The sequence below is a fragment of the Penaeus japonicus genome, unplaced genomic scaffold, assembly GCF_977035675.1.
Source record: "Penaeus japonicus unplaced genomic scaffold, GWHDUDI00000001_assembly GWHDUDI00000036, whole genome shotgun sequence".
Lineage (NCBI taxonomy): Eukaryota > Metazoa > Arthropoda > Malacostraca > Decapoda > Penaeidae > Penaeus > Penaeus japonicus.
The window spans coordinates 1,408,553-1,416,022 of record NW_028234438.1 but is presented as its reverse complement, the minus strand read 5'-3'; the positions used below and the strand labels follow the sequence as shown (position 1 = coordinate 1,416,022).

The 7,470-nt window shown below is 50.0% G+C and overlaps 1 protein-coding gene across 1 annotated transcript in view; it reads right to left on the bottom strand.

Moving 5' to 3' along the window:
* The window catches only part of LOC122265977 (uncharacterized), a 153,818-nt gene extending 146,794 nt beyond the window's left edge, over positions 1-7,024 (bottom strand). The window contains exon 1 of the mRNA XM_086531878.1: positions 6,881-7,024. The gene's annotated coding sequence lies outside the window, so the exon portion shown is untranslated. The remainder of the gene's footprint in view (positions 1-6,880) is intronic.
* Positions 7,025-7,470: the final 446 nt, after the last annotated feature.

The following is a 7,470-nucleotide window of genomic DNA, read 5'->3' as shown; positions in this document are numbered from 1 at the left end:
TTCTCTCGACAGCCCTTCTCGACGACGCGGACGGACACGAAACGGACGGAAACGAAACGGAACCACAGGACGCAAAGGGAAAACGCCCACCGCCCAACACAGAATGTGCCCCGCAAAGGGAAGCCCACGCACGCACGCACGCACGCACGCACTCACTCACGCGGCGCCGCGCCTTCTCGCCCGGCGTTCCCGGAACCGATCGAGCGAATGCAATCGTCGGCGGTTTTTTTTTTTTTTGAGGTTGGGGTCACTACTCCCCGAGCGAGCGAAGCACGTGGACGGCTGGACGGCTCACTGGAACCTAGGAAACGCGCCGCCCCCCCACCTCCCGGTTATGGTTATTTTTCGTCCTTCCTTTGATTTATGCCGCGGAGACTCTCGTGTCGCTCACTCGCTCGCTCGCTCGTTTTGACTTCGGTCTTGGGCTCTTGTTTGCCCTCCTCTATTTACTGTTTCTCTTTTTCTTTCTTTCTTCTCTCTAGCTCTTTCTTCTCTCTCTTTCTCTCTCTCTCTCTCTCTCTCTCTCTCTCTCTCTCTCTCACTCTCTCTCTCTCTCTCTCTCACTCTCTCTCTCTCTCTCTCTCTCTCTCTCTCTCTCTCTCTTCCTCTCTCCCTTCCCCTCTCTCCCTCTCCTTTTCTCTCTTCCTCTCTCTCTCTTCTCTCTTCTCTTCTCTCTCTTTCTCTCTCTTCTCTCTCTTCTCTCTCTCTCTCTCTCTCTTTCTCTCTCTCTCTCTCTCTCTCTCTCTCTCTCTCTTTCTCTCTTCTCTTTTTTCTCTTCTTCTTTCTCTTCTCTCTACTCTCTTCTCTTTCTCTCCTTCTCTCTTCTCTCTTTCTCTTTCTCTCTTTTCTCTTTCTCGTTTATTCTCTCTCTTTTCTTCTCTCTTCATTTCGTGAAAGGGATTGAAACGTTTCTAAATTGTACAGTATTGCAACATCTTTATAGAGGACGGCTTTTATAGAAATATTACGTAAACACAAAGACTTTGCCTGTAATAGATAAACATTGCAAGCCTCTCTTAGAGTGATATACTGCACTACTATGTCTTATGTTAGCTTTGCCTAGCTTATTGATTGACAGGGTACTGGTAATATCGTTTTTTACAAACATGGTATGTCTCAGAAATAATATGAACTGTGACAAATCTTATAGGCATGTTCTATGCTATTATGTGTATACAATGTATATAAGTATGAATAAACATATCACAATCAAAATCAAAATCTCTCTCTCTCTTTCTCTCCCTTCTTCTTCACTCTCTCTCTTCTCTCTTCTCTCTCTCTTCTTCTCTTTCTCTTTCTCTCTCTTCTCTTCTCTTCTTTCTTCTCTCTCTCTTCTTGTACTTCACTTTTTCAACATTTCTCTTCTCCTCACATTCTTCTTCTCTCTCTCTCTTCATTCTCACTCTCTTCTCTCTGATTTCAATTCTCCTTCACTTCATCACTCCTACTCTCCTACATTCCCACCATCTCATCTTCCATTTTCATACCCTCTTTCCTCCCTCCCTCTCCCATGCCTTCCCCCTCATTGCCTCCCCCATTCTTCCCACTTTCGCATCCATTATTCCATTCCCTTTCTCTTCTTTTTCCCCCATCTCCTATTTGTCTCTCCCACCCTCTTCTCTCTCACTCCCTCCTTCCCTTCCTTATCACATCTCCTTCTTTACTCCATCCTACCTTTCCTCTGCCTCTCTTTTCCCCTTTCCCTTCCTCCTCCTCTTTCTCACTCCCTTCTACTTCTCTTCCTTTTCTTTTTCCATTTCTTTTTCTTCCTTTCTTCTTTTCCATATTCTTACTTTCCCCTCCCTCTTTCCCACATCCTCCTTCCCTTCCTACCCTTCCGCTTACCCACTCCCTCCTTCCCTTTCTACCCTTCCCTCCCTTCCTTATTCCCCTCTCCATTTCCCTTATTTTCCTCCTCTCTCTCCCTATCCCTTCTTCCCTCCCTCCCCCTTCTTTCATTTCCCTCATTCTTTCTCTCCCCACCTTTCCCCTCCTTCCTTCCCCACCCACACTTTTCCTCTCTTTCCTCCTCCTTCCCTTCCTATCCCCCCCCTCTCTCTCTCCTCCCTTCCACCCACTCTCTTCCTCTTTCTTCTACTCCTCTCCCCTTCCTCGTCCGTACCTGCATTCCCCACCCACTCTCTTACTCCACCTAATTCCACTCCCCCTCCTCCTCTTCCCATTCCCTTCTTTCCCTCTCTTCCTTATCCACTCTCTTCCTCTTCCTTCTCCCCCTCCTCCTTTTCCCTCGCCCCCCCTCACCCTTCTCCTTGTTTCCCTCACCCCTCCCCCTTCTCCTCCTCCCCCCACCTTTTAATTACCCCTCTCGGCCCGCCCTCCCCCTTCTCCTTCTTTCCCTCGCCCTCCCTCCCTCCCCCTTCTCCTTCTTTCCCTCACCCCCTCCCCCTTCTCCTTCCTTCCCTCACCCCCCATCCCCCCTTCTCCTTCTTTCCCTCCTCCCTCCCCCTCCTCCTTCTCCTTCTTTCCCTCGCCACCCCTCCCCTCTACCTCCTCCGTGTTTCACCATCACCAACCTACCCTCCCCTTCTCCTTGCGTCACACCTCTAGTACCCCCCCTCCCCGATCCGCACACTTCGAGTTCATTTCCCATCACCCCTCCCTTCCCCCTTCTCCTTCTTTCCCCTCACCCCTACCCCTCCCCCTGCACTCGTCTTTAACTCTGCCACATCCCCATCAGCCTTCTCCTTCCTTCCAATCTCCCTCATCCCCATCCCCATTCTCCGATTGCACATTTACCCAAACCCCCCTCCCCTCACTTAACCTTCACATTCTTTCCCCACCCACGTCCCTTTCACCTTCTCACGGCTTATCCCCCCTTCCCCCCATCCCATCCCCCTTCTCCTTCTTTTCCCCCACCCCTCCCATCCCCCTTCTCCTTCTTTCCCCTCACCCCCTCCCCTCCCCCTCCTCCTTCTCCTTCTTCTTTCCCTCACCCTCGCCCCCCCTACCCCCCCTTTAATTACCCCCTCGGCCCGCCCTCGGCACGTAAGCAGCAACAGATTCCAGTTACTGTTTTTCCAAAGGGTTTCACAGGCGTCTTAGATCTCTCGCCGATTTCTCGGAATCTCTCTCTCTGTCTCTCTGTCTCCCTCGCGCCGCTTAGAGGGTATGGCTTTCTTAATTAGTGAGGGAGGGAGGGAGAGGGAGGGAGGGAGGGAGGGAGAGGGAGGGAGGGAGGGAGGGAGGGAGAGGGAGGGAGGGAGGGGGGGGGTGGGTGGGGGGGTGGGTGAGTGACGTGAGGTGGTGAGGTGGGAAGTAATGGAGGAAGGAGGGAGGGAGGGAAAGAGAGAGAGGGAGGGCGAGGCGGAGGATACAAACAGAGAAAAAAGTGAGTGAAGTGAGTGAGTGAAGAGACTAGCACGTAGAAAATAGGAGAGTGTATATTGTGGGTGTGGTGGAGTGGGAGGGCTGGATGATTGGTATGAGAGAATAGATGTATAACGTGAAAGGATTGAGTAGTACAGTAGAGATGAGTGAGTAGACGTGGAAGTGGAGGCGTGGGTGCGGTGGGGGGGAGTGATGAGTGAGTGAGGGAGTGTGTGATGAGTGAGTGGTTGGGTGGGTGGGTTTGGTGTGGCGAGAAGGTAGGGTGGTGAGAGAGGTGATGTGAGAGTGGAGTGGGAAGTTGAGGGAGTAATAACTGAAGAGGTGGTGTAGTGAGTGAGTGAGTGATGTTAAAGTTTGTGAAGCTGATGAGTGTTTTTCTCTGACTTAGTGTGTAGCTTGTGAAGGAGAGTTGTGCGTGTAGACCTGTCTGATCTTTGCAATTTCTGTTACATCTTATCTTCGGCTAGCGTTTCTGGGCTCTTCTCCTTTTCTTATCGTCATCATTCAGTACTCTTACTTCAGTTGCGTATCATATTGATATCAAATCTAATATTTACAACGTAACAATTATCTATCTTTAGTTTTCATATACCATTTTATAACGGTCAAGTAAAAACAGATCATACGTAGAACTTATTATAATATAATGCCATTGTCTCCATTGTAGATTATATTTTTACCTTAACAAAAAAAACCATGAAGTATTTATTAGTTATATGATTATTCATCGATGTTAGAAGTGCTTGCTATCTATCTATCTATATAGTTATAATATTATATATATTTTAATAACCATTGATTAAGAGAGACCCTCTCGTTAGCGAGATGAAGGGTGAGAGTATTTAAGATATTGCGATTTTGAGATCAGAATATGATACACATTTGACGATCCCCCTTCCCTCCTTCTCCCCTTCCCCTCCCAGATTTTCGGGATCCCGCCCCCTGTCTGCCTGGCAGGCGCCCCCTGATATCCCCTTTACATCCCTCCCAACGAGTACTGAAATAGACACAGTGTCTTCCTTATCACGAGTAAAACCCTATAAAGACTCCAGCTAAAACCTCTAGAAAACAACCTCAAAACCTCAAAACCGTTACCATTAAATACCCCATTGCCATTCTGAAGTTCGTGAGGACATTCAAAATCAATCGCATATTTGTTTTAAGCCGTGTCTGTTTTTTTTTCGTAGAAGGGTAATACAACGAAACAGATAATACATACACAATCGAGCATAACAAAAATCGACCACCCACATCGAATTAAACAGAAAGAAGGAGCAGAAACAAAACAAACAAACAAAACAGAAGAATCATAACCGTAAAGAAAGAAAAGAAAAAAAGAACAAAAACACGCAAGCTATCGGACCCGGGAGAGAGCCCGACCAAGCTGACCTACGAAAGTTTCAATTTGTGAACACGAGCTATGCAAAGCTGCTTCCTATGCTTACCTCCTTACCTCTCATTTCCTCATGCTGTGATCATCTCAATGTTCTCACCTCTTCAGGATTGTACTCCCGCGCCCCCCCCCCACACTACATTTCCTATGAACCTGGTGGTGATGATGTTGAATGAATTTAGACCTAAACAGATGGGAGACTATCAATACTTTCCTCGTTTGCTCTCAGCTCTCCACGTCTCTCTCTCTCTCTCCTCGATCTCTCTCATTCTCTACTATCTCTCTCTCTCTCGTCTCGTCACGTGGCAGATGAGTTACTCGAAAGGACGGCGGGCGTGTACGTGGTGTAATATGGTGTAGGTATATGTGTGAATGTGTTGTGTGTGTGTGTTGTGAGTATGTGTGGGTGTGTGTGTGTGTTGTAGTGTGTGTGTGTGTGTGTGTGTGTTGTGTGTGGGTGTGGTGAGGTGAGTGATGTGGTATAAAGTTTCGTTGCCCCCGCCCCTCTCCTCCCCTCCTCCCCTCCTCTGCTCAACTCCCTCTCCCTCGCCTCCCCCTTCCCCCTTCCTCTTCCTCCCATCTCCCTCCCACCTTCATCCACCCATACCTCCCTCCCTCCCTCCCTCCCCCTCCCCTTCGCACGAGCCCTAACGAAAACAACAAGTGTTAACAAAACAGCTGTTTTCGGAGCGTAAACTACACACCTTGACTATGGGGTTTTGGGGGGCACCACCGGCCGGCCAAGCTGCTCGACGGTGTGTTTGCATGCACTCTACTTATGACATTTTCTCCAGACTTCGGGGGTAACGGGCGAGGAGGGGGAGGGAGGGGGAGAGGAGGGGGGACTGGGAGTAAAGAGAAAGAAAGAGAGAAGAAGAGGGAGAGGGAGAGTTAGAGTTAGTGGGAGAGAGAGAGGGAGAGGGGGGAGATGGAGAGAGAGAGAGAGAGAGAGAGAGAGAGAGAGAGAGAGAGAGAGAGAGAGAGAGAGAGAGAGAGAGAGAGAGAGAAGAGACAGGAAAGAGAAAAAAAAAGAAGAAAGAGACTGACAACAGAGACGCGCGGAGATAGAGAAAGAGAGTGAGAGAGAGAAAAGAAGTGAGAGAGAGAGAGAGAGAGAGAGAGAGATAGGGAGAAAGGTAGAGAGAGATACAAGAGAGATTAGAGAATAAGAGAGATAGAGAGATTAGAGAGATAGAGAGATTAGAGAGATAGATAGAGATAGATAGATAATAGATAATAGATAGATAGAGAGGAGAGCTAGTCTGCTCTCGCCCGCGAGCCCCTGCGGCCCAGAGAACACTCGCCCTACCGTCAGCCCTGCCGCGCTCCCGATAGCCCGCGAGGGGCGAGACGTAAGCGGCGGGGTGGGGGATGGTGGAGTGGGGCGGGCGGGGTGGGGTTGGTGTTTGTTTGTATTACGGCCCCCTTCTTGCGGGTCCTAAACCGTAATAATCCTATCATGACTATGTGCATTCCCACGTGACACCGACACGCATATAATTCTCCCTCGACGCGCACCTATCCAGGTCCCCGAGTTTGTTATTTTCTCTCCCGTTCGAGCGAGGACCCGACCCGAGGCGACGGCCGATTAGAATACATGCACAAAAGGAGAGAAAAAGAAGAAAGAGAGAACATAGAAGACAAAGTCTCAGAATGAGGTAACATATGCGACATCGCCGGGGCTCTTGTTATATAGGTCACGACCTTGCCAAAAATTGCGTGCATTTTCGCTTTTTTTTTTTTTATCTCGTTTTTTTTATTTTATTATTTTTTTTTCTCTCTCTTTCTAAGCTTTACGGTCAGCCAAGAAGAGAGACTTCATAAGACCCCAATAACACATAGCCCCACCTCGTGGTGTCCCTACCTTCCCCACCTTCCCCATGTCACCCCATCCACCCCCACCCCCCCTCGCCTGTCCGCCCAAGATGGGTGGGCGCACAGTCCCCCGCCCCCCCCCCCCCCGCCCACCCCCCTCCGAAGCCCCGAAAAAGCCTCGAGAGCACCATAGGCTCCGTCTAAGCCCAGTATTTATAGATCTGTCTTGGCCGAGAGGCAGGAGGCAGATCAGCTGGGTTCTGACGCCCGCCCGCCGCGGTGGGGTCTGTCTGTTGCAAGAAAGACTGACTCCCGGGGCCTTACCTTAGTGACTTTTCACCTGTAACCATGTCCAAGCTCATCATCTTGACCGCTGGCTCACTCTCATAGCGTGAGGGGCATCACACAGCCGAGTCGGAAGGGCTTTTTCGGGTTGGAAACGAAGCCTCCGAAACAAGTCCCATGACACCTAAAACGTCTCCTCTCTCTCAACTAACTCCTCTTTATGATCCTCCGGCCACAGCTAGGGAAGGGAAGGGAACTCCAGCCCTATTTCAGCGCCCCGAAACTCGCAGAGGAGGCCGAGCTCTATATCGGCCGAACGCTCTCGCCGCCCTCGGGCTCGTCGACGGGCCAATGCTCTGTCCGGCCTTTCATGAGGGGAAAAAACGCTTTGGCAATCAGGACAGAGCAAATCTCAGGCACATGACACAAATCCCGCGGGGAGAGGAAGTGCGACAGCCGCCCTTTCTAAACCGCACGTTCTTCCAGGAACACACTGCGTGGCGTGGCGCTGCCTTTCCGCAGTCCGCTCTCGTCCCCAGCCCTTGTGGCCGCGCTGGGAAGGCGTGTGTGTGCTTACCTAAAACAAGGGGGGTTTTATCTAATTAACACATCATTTACTTCATTCTAGA